Source organism: Panulirus ornatus, chromosome 7 (genome assembly GCF_036320965.1).
Source record: "Panulirus ornatus isolate Po-2019 chromosome 7, ASM3632096v1, whole genome shotgun sequence".
Taxonomy (NCBI): domain Eukaryota; kingdom Metazoa; phylum Arthropoda; class Malacostraca; order Decapoda; family Palinuridae; genus Panulirus; species Panulirus ornatus.
Window position 1 is genome coordinate 12,310,000 of NC_092230.1, and position 12,597 is coordinate 12,322,596.

The 12,597-nt window shown below is 37.0% G+C and overlaps 1 protein-coding gene across 5 annotated transcripts in view; it reads left to right on the forward strand.

Annotated features, from left to right (window-relative positions):
- The window catches only part of Sgf11 (SAGA associated factor 11kDa), a 431,536-nt gene that overhangs the window by 30,137 nt on the left and 388,802 nt on the right, over positions 1-12,597 (forward strand). Inside the window, exon 1 of one of the 5 annotated variants that reach the window (XM_071663263.1) lies at positions 8,428-8,480. The exons of the other annotated variants lie outside the window; for them this stretch is intronic. The gene's annotated coding sequence lies outside the window, so the exon portion shown is untranslated. Of the gene's footprint in view, positions 1-8,427; positions 8,481-12,597 lie in introns of those variants that run through there. 5 annotated transcript variants of the gene reach the window in all.

The following is a 12,597-nucleotide window of genomic DNA, read 5'->3' on the forward strand; positions in this document are numbered from 1 at the left end:
GTAGTATAAGAACAGGGCAAGAATCAAATGCCTTGTTTAATCACATTAAAAACTATGATCATTGTATTGACTAGAGTAATGCTATCTTAGTTATTAACTCTAACTCTAGTACCACGAGAAATATAATTGAATCTTCTGTTATCAAATACACAAAGAATTATAACCTTGATATTAGTGAAGGTCTACACAAATTGGATAACTTTATTGTTGATAAAATTTGTAAACAGTTCACCTTGTCCACATAATAACTTTATGATATGCTCGTTGTCTGTCTTTGACAATCACTTGTTTACCAAATGGCGTCCTAGCTACGTCTCTTCGTTGTATATCAACTGACTATTATATTTCTTTCTTGTCTCTCCCCTGATGATGTGATTATTACACGAAAGTGCACTTGGGAACTTATTGTGTTTCATTTACCCAGTGGACTCATAGTAATATACTTGATCATGTGCAAAGTTGCGATCCTTTCCAACATATATATTGAAAAGCCATGTTGACATCTTACACCTACATGTAACCCAAAACTTTCACACTACTCTACATCCACTCTTACATACGCATTTACTCCTCAATAGAAGGCTTTCACACCATCTATCAATTGTCCCCCGATACCATATATCCTTAACACATCCCATAAAGCATTCCACTTGACTCCATCATACACTTTCTCCAAATCCATAAAAGATGCATACAACTTCTTACTTTTCGCTAAATACTTTTCCATGGTCATATTTACAACGAAATTCTGATCTACATATCCCCAACCTTTCCTAAAATTCTCTTGCTCTTTACTTATTCTGCATTCAGTCACTTCCATCACTCTATCAATTAATATTCTTGTATACACTTTTCCTGGTATACTTAAACTTACTCCCCTATAATGGCTGCATATATCCTAAGCACCTTTTCCTTTGAATAAAAGAATGATAGTAGCTTTCACCCAATCCTCTGTTTCCTTGCTAAGTTACATGTATGATGCATCCACTCTATCTCACTTTCAACTCCGTACTTCAGCATTTCAGCTGTAATCCCATCCACTCCAGGTGCCTTTCCTACCTTCAGCCTCATCATTGGCCCTTCTTACCTCTGTTTTTCCTTTAGGCCCTGGCAACTGTATCCTCTTTCTTCCATCCTCCAGATCCATGCATGTAACATCTGTTGCATCCCCTTCTTCCACATTCATCAGTTCTTCAGAATACTCTTTCCATCTTCCCTTGACTTCTTCCTTTTGATTCAGCTTTTCCCCTTCCTTTCTTCTCGCGTTAAGATTTCCTTTTACATCCACCTCTCTCCATTTTCATCTCCTTCCAGTATAGTTTTTTATTTTCCTAAAACTTTACTAAACTTCCTTCCAAAATCTTGTATTCTTTCTTAGCTTTCCTCTAACAGCTGCTTAACATTGTATTTGTATATCTTGTATTCTTCTCTCCTCTTCTGAACTTCCACTAGTACATTCCTGTTGAGCAATCTACCAGCATTTCTAGTATCTTCTGTCCACCCTACGGTGTCCTTTTTAATTTTGTATCTTACTACCTTGTATCCAAAAACTCATTCTACAACCTTTTGATAGTATTTCTCTAAACATTTGAAACACCTAATTCACACATGACTGCATCCCTACATTCATTGTACTTCCATCTAAGCTTTCAGTTACCTTCTTTTCATACTCCTCCCTGCATTTTGTCTGATTCATCTTCTCACTTGTCAGCACTTACACCCCTCTATTCTTCCTTACACCTAACCTGCACTTCTCCCTGATCCTCATTCCCACAAGAACCATGAAATGGTCATTCTCCAAAGAATCCTCTCATGACTCTGAAATGTAGCACAGCCTTTCTCAATCTTTCTTCCACTGCCACATAGTCAATCAAAGCCTTTTGCTCTTCTCTTCTATCATTTCTCATCTGTCTATATCTGTGGAGCATCTTGAGCTGAAAAAAGTTGTTTTCTAGGAATAAACCCCCTCTCAGCTCAAATATCCACTAGATACTTTTCATTCTCATTCTCTCCAGTTACTCCCCATTTATCATCTATCTCACCAATTTCATCACCCACTTTCGCATTGATATCATCCACAATGACCACGTTTCTTTCATTCTCAACACCATTTATACAGTCATTAAAATTTCTCCAGAGAAGCTTCATTTTATCCTTATCTCATACAGTCTTTATATTCACAGGCATATATACACATACCCATGCATGCTTCACAGTCCTCATCTTTTCTTTTACTGAAACTATTCTTGATCCATTCCATCCATGCTTTGTAACATCCTCCCACACTCTTGATGATAGTAGAATTGCACATCCTTCATTTCCTATTCCCTGATAATTTTCACTTTCCCATTATTATTACCACATGTTCTTCCATGTCCTCCATGACTTGCATTCATCCGTTCCATTTTTCACTCAGTGCACCTTGCCCAAGGATATGGATCTCCCTAATCCCTAGCACATCCATACTCCCTCCTTTTACTCTCACCGGTCATCCCATTCTCACTCGGTGCCATCACCCTCAGTCACTCGTCCTTGGCTGGTCACTGGCAGAGGGCAACTTGAGTGCAGTATTTCCAGAGGCAGCAAGGCTCCAAAATTGTCAGTAAAACTAAAAAGTGACGGCGCATCTCAGGTGTCTGTCTAAGTTTAAAAGTATTGCCCTAATGTATTACATGAGAAAGACAGACAACAGGAGTTCCTGGTTGGCCCACAACTGGGTTGTCTGAAAAAAGAAAAGATAAGACGTAACTTGTCAAAAGAAAATTGATTCCACTCTGTAGTTTTTTAAGCTATCACTGACCACCCACTGCTGCACATTAGCCTTCTAGTGTCCCCATTACTGCTGTCATTTATATGTTTATTCCTAGCATTTTTCTCAGAGTATACCTGAATGTATAAAATTTGTGTCTAAACAACCTTTGAAGGTATTTATAGTTATAGCATTCACTATGTCTGGTGCTAACTTATTCCAGTGCTCAACGCACCTACAGGAAAAAACTTGTTCAGAATTTTGAACACTTGGATTAAGTTGCTGCAAAGTCTACGTTTTTTAAGGGAGAAGAAATCCAATCATTTTAGCCTCTCTTCATATGCCACATTTCTAAGGGATGGGATCAGTTTTGTCATGTGTCTTTGTACTTGGTCTAATTTTTCCTCGTCTTTTTTATAGTTTGAGGACCTAAACTGGACAGCATATTCAGGGTGTAGTCTTACTAGGGACTTGTAAAGTGTGAGGATTGTTTCTGGTGTCATGTAATCTTTGTTCTTGGCTGTGAAGCCTAACATGTGGTTGCCTTTTTTACTTGCTGCTTGACACTGTTTAGTGCATTTTAAGTTGCTGCTAATGATAACTTGATAACTCCAAGGTCCTTTTCTTCATTTGCTGTAGAGAGTTTCCAAATAGTATGCAGTTGTAATGTATATTCTTGTCTCCAAAGTGTATAACTTTTGTCTACATTAAACTTCATTTGCCTATCTGTCTGACCACTGCTCCTAAGCTAAGATCTCTTTGAATCATTTCGCAGCCCCACCTGTTTACAGCTCTACCTTCTAGTTTAATATTGTCAGCAAATTTGGAGATCCTAGATATGAGACCGAGTTCTAGGTCAGTAATTTATATTATGAAAAGAATTGGGCCCAGGACCAAGCCCTGTGGCACACCACTCATTGCGTCTAGCCAGTCTGAGGCTTGGCCATTTAATACTACATGCTGATTTCTTCTGGTAAGCCAGTTTCTGATCCATGTACAGAGTCCTTCACTGATTTTGAGTGCTTTGAGTTTATGTAAAAGTCTCTTGTGAGGTCTATATCAAAAGCCTTTTGGAAATATAGATATATCTTATCATACAGTAATTTTTTGTCCCAATCCTGAAAATATCATTAGAAAATTCCAGCAAATTCATTGGGCAGGATTTACTAGAGCAGAAACCGTGTCGGTTGTCTGATATAATTCTGTGTTCTAGAAACGTGTCAATTTTATCTTGTATTATTTTTTCCCATCATTTTACATAACACTGATGTAAGGCTAATTGGGCGATACTTCAAGGCACACTTTTTGTGTCCTTTTTATATATAGGAGTAACATTTGCTGGTTTCCAGTCATTTGGCACCTGACCATCTGATAGAGATTTGTTGGGCAATGCCTCTTCCTTTAGTTCCACCCCTAAATGGTGTAATAACAAGGTCACCACAAGAAAGTGGTGTGAGACCTGGATACTCTAGTAAAACTAAGAGTATCCCCTCAAAGTACTGAAACTTAATAACTTTCTCTAATATTCAGCTTCTTTTTTACTTTTCACAGTAGTATCACCTCCTACTTCATTGGTTACAGTACTGCCACTTTACATACCATTTATTTAATCCTTAAATCTACATAGACCACTGAACTCACCCAGCATATTTGCAAAATTTGGATTCAGAGGTTAAGATACATGGCGACAGTCAGAGGAATTCCTCGATAATTAAGGAAGTTAGGCATTTTTTTTTTATGTTGAAGGCTCCGTCATGAACAAAAGTCCACATCAAAGCCAGGCCTTAATTGAAATATAGAGAGAATTATGAAATGGAAAAAGAAAAGACAAGAGAAGGTAACTAAGAATTTTGGAGGAAGTGAAAAACGTATTTTGAAGTGTGCCAGATCGTAGTTATTGGGAAAGACATGAGAAGGTAGAAAGTTCCAAAGCTTCGACGTGTGGAAAAAGAAGCAGTTGTCAAAGCAGCCCACCCTTGAGTTGTTGATGGCGACATAATAATCATGCGACATAGAAGCTTGCTGAGTATTGCGTGGTCTAGACACATCCTCCCAGATAATGACCTCTCTTTTCACACATTTTTCAGTGCCTCCAGAACCGTCCATCTTACCCATCCTTTGGCACTTCTACTTTCATGGTCCCATTCACTGTCATGTCCACTCCCAGTTATTGAAAACATTCCGCTTCCTCCAGATTTCCATAAAAACTTGTATTTGGGAGGAGAATTAAATAGTAGTAGTCAGTTGAAACTTTAGGTAGGAGCCTCTGCAAACACTGTGCAATAGTTGCTTTCTACCAGGGGCCAGGTAAGGATGAGGCAGTAAAGGCTAATAAGCAGCACGAGTTCATTAGTTATGGAGACTCTATTGCTTTGGCCACCTCCTTGAGGGAGTTCCAAATGGAACAGACATCAGATATATGGATTGATAGACTCACACCCAAACTAACCTGTCTCTTTGCATAGCTAAACCTCAAACCCTTGCTTTTATTCACATTTGCCCTCAGCCTCTTCCTATCACATGCTCTCCCAAACATACACAAGCCTCTGCAATTTCCTACTTGAATCTTCTACCATTGCTATGTCATCAGCAAACAGCAACTTACTCGTTTCCCAGACACCCCCCCTCTCTCTCGTCTTTCTCTCCAAGACCCATGCATTTACAAGTACCAGAGATATATCAGACAAAAATATGAGAGTCCAGCAGAAAATTTGGAAAGGAATTTAATTCTAAATCAAGAGAAATGAGAAGTATGCTTAAAATGATTAAAGAAACATTTAACAGAAGCTTTGATTTATGATTGATTTTGATTTTAGATAAGGCTAGAATTAACAGCTATGGAAAATGTGTGTCAGTAAAGAAACAGTATTATTCATCAAACAAAATGTGCAATGAGTGCTCTGTGTTAGCCTTGCCTTTTTGCAGAATCTCATCTTGATTACTTGATGGCATTCTCAAGATCTAACAACGAAAGTTATTAGAAATGTTTTTCTTTATTTTTTCACGTATCAGTAGAAAGTATGATGAATACTTAGCAAACAAATCTATACATAATGTACACCTCTCTGCTTAGAGATGAAACATTGTGCATGGAAGTTACAAATTTTTTTGAGAATCAAAAAGATCACTGATAAATGAAGCATTGTATGTAAAAGAATTGTCTTGACTTTTTCATAACAAGTCATTAATATTGTTGCATCGTATAAGAGTGCATTGCAGGAGCTTTTGTTTTAGGGATTTTATAATGCTTCTAGCTTTACTTAATATAATTTATTGATATCTTTTTGTGAGGAAATCCCCTTGCATCACATCATCTACATGGGATCTTGTGAAGGTTAATTATTTTTGATCATTTGTTGCTTTGACAGGGAGCATGGCTCAGCATTATCGTCTAAGGAAAGCATTGTTTTTTTATTAGATTAGGGTAAGAAGTCATAAGGATAAGGGAGAAGAATTAATGAAATGCATGAAATGTTTAGAAAGAGATGAGCTAAATGTGATCTTCAGCTATTGTAGGTAAATATTTACTTGAATCTAAAATTTTTGCCAAAAATGAGAGCTAAATTTAGGAATGAACCTATTTTGATACATTTATGAAAAACTTAATCTTGTGAATATCATTCTTTGTGCTCAATCAAGACACTTACAGATTGGAAGTTTCGATAGAAGAATGTTTGTTTCTTCATCCAAGCCTTTGTTGGCAAATAACATTTTGTACTGGATTAAGAAGTTTGTGTTCAATTCACAGCCATAGTCAACTGCTAGAGCCCATGATGTAAGGAATGTTGCATTTACTTTGGTTTCCATAAGAAGTAACAAATAGGGGTTAACATGGGAGATCTTTGGCATTCAGTAAACATCATTTAGATGATATCCTTGCTTAGCTGTGGTCCACCTTATTTATGTGACTGGGTATGCCACCTTCAGTGGAGGACAATTTAGGTCAGATTTTTTGTATTTTCCATAATGTGGATATGTTCCTGTATGCTCATAGGCCTTGGTTAAGAGATGGGAAACATGAGTGTTGATTCTTGAATAAAAAAATGGCATCTGTTGATTTTCCAGTCTCTTCCTTCCCCTCTAGCCATCTTGAAAAATTATTTTTAAGTCCTTACAGTAGCTGGCTAGGAGGACAGTCTCCTGAGGATAGTGGGTGATATAAGTTGGTGGACAGAAGACCCTTGATGTCAAAGGCTTTGGTCGCTATATGATTGTTTGGTCTCTATAAAAGAGTATTGGCCACCCTCATAGAAGTTCTGGAGGTTGAAGAGAGTGAAGTATGTGTGGATATGCTCTCTTTAGGGGTAATGTGATGTTTTGAGTCTCCTTCCTTTGAGCAAGTGCTCTCTCTGATACTCTCAGGGCTCTACCTTCGGTAGAAAAACATCTTTTTCAACCTCAGAATCCACAATTTTGTTCTAACAGTGATGAAATACACTAAATGATTTTGTTACTTCAAACGAAAACCATTTGGTCAAAAGAAAACTCAGCTGAAATTATATTTGCTAAGGATTTGAAAGAAACAAGTACCAAGAATATTTGCATACAATTAGATTCTGCATTGCTGATTATCTAGTACCTTTATCTTAATTTCACTTGTCATCAGATGAATTAAATGTGTACAGCCTCTCAAACTAAATATACATGTCCTCTACCTAGGTCCATTGTGCTAAGGTGAACCTCGGCTTCCACACTAGTATTTACTTCTAGATATTGTCTCTACACACTAAGTTGTTTCATTTGAGACTTTACCATTCACATGTGACTCTCACACACAGTAGGTCTGGGAGTGATATATGTGATTGTTATTTTGACCACTTGGCCCCCCAATTTTTTTTGTATTACAGATTTCCAGTCAAATTACTTTTCAAATTTAAGTATTATTGCACAGTACGTTGCCTGTAAGTGACAGTATCTAGCCATATTACAGCACCAAAGTTTGTAGATGGAAATTGCCCATGAGTGGTCAAAAGCTTAGAAGTGTTTTCTGTATTTCTGCAGGCTAATGGGGACTGGAATTCAATTCTTTCACAAAACTCTACTTCAGAACAATCTAGCAAATGAAAGTTATTTGACAAAGCAAAACATAGTGTTTCTTTATACTTACACTGGTACAAGTATTGTTAAGAGCAGGAATTCCAGCCAGAATTTGAACATTCTAAGGTTAGTGTTGAAGATAATTTAGGATTAAAGAAGTGTCAGAAACAGATAATGGGATTGTTTTAGGGGTACTTATATACAAGAGAAGGTTAGGTTAGGGATAGTAAGTTGTCTAATATCAGCTAAGCTTGTTCTGAGATTATTTGTAAAATATTATCATGAGTGCATATGTGGTAAATTTGGTATGATTACTGTTTTCTTCCCTCCAGTAAATCGTAGGGCACTGTTTTGAGTCTTATCAGTTAGTGGAAGTGTAATTTTACTTGTAATTGCTTTCATCATATGAGAAGCATGTCTCAAATACAAGGTCATACAAATAGATTCTCTATGATTCCAAGGGTATGGAGTCATAGAATGCACAAGGCTTCCAGTTATTAGCAGTGACACATACTGGAAGACTTTATGACACCCTCTTACATGAGTGTATTGTTGGTATCGTACTCTGCATGTTGCCAGCAGTTTCCTTTGAAAGAAAAACAATTTAAAAAGGTAAATATGATTAATCTTACACAGGGCAATTACATGCTGAGTGTTGTGCCTCTGGAAAACCTGAAGACCACCACTAACATCTGTAAGTGCCACACTCCGATATTTATGCTACACATCCAGTTATTAGGCTATCAGTATACCACCTATAAGAAACCACTGAGAACCCATCTTAAAACACATACTAATTATTTTGCAAGGTCCTATAAACTTTGGGCATTTCCATTGAAATAGAGTGCCAGGGTTCCAGTAGCCTCTTAAAATACTGCATAGCAAATACAAGACAGATATTGCACTCACCAGTTTTTGTTTATACCCATTCCTTTAGCTTCATCTTCTTATGATCACATATTTGCTTTGTAAGTGTGCACTACTAATGTGATGTGAATTTATGTAGCCAACAAGCATTAAGTTTTTGCTAAACCTGTCTTGTGTCTTAGGCTTTAATGACCAGTTTTCTCTTTATGCGATTGCTTTTTGTAATGCCATAATTTTAGGACTCAGTATATTTTAGTTAAAGGGAAATCAGAGCATCTTTAAACTAATGAATATGAGTTCTCTGTTAGATCTGTTTTTATTGTTATTGCTAGGGAAGAATTAAAGTTATGTGTACAAAGCTGGGCATATTGTCATTCTCAGTAAAATTCTACTTGTGTGTGCACTATTCAATTAGATTTTGTGTCATTTCATCTTCTCTTTCAAGTGACTCATTTTCAGTGTTAAGAAGCATTTTCTTTTCTTTTTATATTTGTTGCAAACTTTGATCATGTCTTTCAATTATATAATTTATATTTTATTTTGTCAAAGGCTGCAGTCTTGAACAAAAGTTTTCATTGAGATACAGTAAAGATTCTTCTTTCACTCTTAAGTAAATTTTTTTTTTCTTCAGAATATGTACCTCCATCTGAGAGAATAGGAAAATAATTAGTATTTGTTTGCTTAATTTTTCCCTGCCATCAGGAAGTCATTAAACTAGAGAAATGTGAGAAGCTTTGCTTTTGGGAAATAATATGTCTGATCCCAAGAATAATCTGTGGGTAATCCCCCCATCTTTAAAGACATGATTACCTTGCACAATCCAGTCTTTGCCACTGTCTTCTATCACAAAACCAAGCTTATGTCCCTAGCTTAAGTTCAGATTTAGCAAACACAGCCAAACTATTCCTCTCTCTGCTCACCTTATCAGTAACCTCTGGTTTTCGTCTTATTTTTGCCATCCTCTTTTCCCCTTATTTGGCTTTTGTTGGACATTCTCTTCAACTAAGTATCTTTGTGTTAGTGATTTCTTTTTGTATGGGGGCAAATAAGTGGTTAGGTCTTTCCTTTTTGTTTCACTTGTGTAAAGTACCCACACAATTCAGGATTGTATGCTAGCAATGGACCTGTTATTCTTCTGTCCTCTGTTTTTGTTTATCACAGCACATTCTTTAATGTGAGTTGTTCCTTTCGTGCTAAGAATTACATTCAAAAGGCTTCTTGTTTCTTTTGTGTTTTTTTCTGATATTTTTGGGTCGCTGTCTTTGGCTGTGATGACCACTCCATCTATTGACAGCTAGGATTATCTTACCATATCAAGGTGTCCTCCATTCCTGAGAACTAAGTTTGGCAGAGCATATTTTCAATTTAGAGAATTTTAGTTTTTCTGTTTTGCAGGTCTTCCTGCACTTTTTTTTTTCTAATAGTACAAATTTACTGTTATAGTGTGTTGTGGGAGAAAATATCTTTCCATTGATTTTCTCTGACTACCTTAACAAGTAACATACCATTCACCTTAACAAGTAACATACCATTCAGTAGGGATTGTATATCTAGATATTTTGTCTGTCTTTGTCTTCAGACAAGTTGAATTTACTGTGATTGTGTCTCAGTTATTAATGTATAAGTTCCGAGGTATCTCACTCATTAATGTATAAGTTCCGAGGTATCTCAATCATTAATGTATAAGTTCCAAAGTATCTCAGTCATTAATGTATAAGTTCCGAGGTATCTCAGTCATTAATGTATAAGTTCCAAGGCCCTTAAATTGGAAATTTGTGTCCTGATGTTTTCTTTTCATGGTTTGTGTTATGCAGTACTTACGTGCAGTAATCCATGTATGCTAGTACATCAGAATGTTTTAAAGTGTTTATGAAGGTTTACAGAGTAAAATTTTCAAACTTTAAACATTTGTCCCTTGAACTCTTGCCTTTCCCATAGGTTTACACTTCAGACTAGATTATTTCTTCACCTAGCAGTTTCCTTATGAACTGTTTCTTTTCATGAATTTTCATACTGTAATATGTTCTCTTGCCTCACTGTCCCTCCATGAGACCATTTCCTTTCCCAAAGATTCCCCCCCCCACCCCCACCATTCATTTCCTTGAACAGTGTTTTGTGCTCTGAACTGTTTTACTTCCTAATTGTACCTAACTTTTCCTTTTCTTATTAGTTCCCCTCTAGATTGTTTACCTATCCAGTAGTTTCTATTTTTTTCGTTATAGCTTCTTTTATGGGACCATTCCATCCCCCTATTTATTAGCTTGTGTTTTGCTCATAAATGGGTTTATTTTTGCACTGTAGTTTCTTGCCTTTGCTGTAACTGAGTTTTCCTGGTCTCATTCCCTTAGTATATTTCATTGTCTTCATCCCTTTTTTCCACATTTTCCATTTTATTACACTTTGGTTTTACTGTTATTTTGTCTTGAGGGCATGGGATGGTCCTTATTTTGCTTGTTTTCTTTTTCTTTTATCTTTTCCTTCAGGTCTCTATTTCTGAGTCTGGTGATTGAACCACCTAAATAGCACTCATCACTCAAACAGTGGAGACCTGCTTGAAATTCTTTGAAAAGATTGCTAGCAAGACCGTTGGGCTACCTATAGTCTGTACATGACAGGGATCTTCCGTATGACTCATCCAACTGCAAGGTTTGTCACTCCTGGGGACAGATGAGTTGATTTCTCTCCCACCCTACTCTGTGCAGAGGAAAGCCAGGGTATGCTTTCTTCACCAATAAAGCCAGAGTTTGTTGGGCTATCCTTTGCACAGTACATTATATGGTTCAGTTAGATGGATGTGGCTAAGATTCATCACTTAGGTTTCCAAAGTCCCATTAGAATTCCCAGAATGGAAATAGAAATACACCCTTTGTTCTTTACATAGTCTGAATACCCCTTCATTGAATCAGACCCCATTATCATTTGTAACACTTCTACTCTTGCCCTTATGAGCCTTTACCATCGTCAGTGGTAAAGTGGTGAAGGTGACCAAGATGCTTACCTTTAACTTTCATCGGCTTTTAGAACACAGTCCACTTCCATGAACTTGGTCTTCTTGCAAAAAACCTTCAGAAACCTTGGTTGTGTATTTGTTAGTGTTGCTGGCTTTGTTCCACAGGCTAAGGTCCAATCCTGGGTCAGGCAAGCTGGGCACAGCCTACCCAGCTGTTTGCTTTCCTTTTCTTCCGTTGACACAAAGGGAATCGCACAAAAAACTTTCGCTTGCATTACAATATTATTATTCCTTCAGTTTAAAACTTGGCAGAAATCAATTTTAGCATCATTCTTTGTGTTTGATGTTATTATTTATTTATTATACTTTGTCACTGTCTCCCGCATTTGCGAGGTAGCGCAAGGAAACAGATGAAAGAATGGCTCAACCCACCCACATGGCCCAGCCCACCCACATACACATGTATATAGGTACATGTTCACCCATGCACATATACATACCTATACATTTTAACGTTTACATATGGCTCAACCCACCCACATGGCCCAGCCCACCCACATACACATGTATATAGGTACATGTTCACCCATGCACATATACATACCTATACATTTTAACGTTTACATATATACATACACAGACATATACATATATACACATGCACATAATTCATACAATCTGCCTTCATTCATTCCTGTCTTCCACTTCTCATTCCCTCCACCTCTGACACATATATCATCTTTGTCAATCTTTCCTCATTCATTCTGTCCATGTGACCAAACCATTTCAAAACACCCTCTTCTGCTTTCTCAACCACACTCTTTTTATTTCCACACATCTCTCTTACCCTTTCATTACTTACTTGATCAAATCACCTCACACCACATATTGTTCTCAAGCATCTAATTTCCAACACATCCACCCTCCTTTGCACAACCCTATCTTTAGCCCAAGCCTTACAACCAAATAACATTATTAGAACCACTATTCCTTC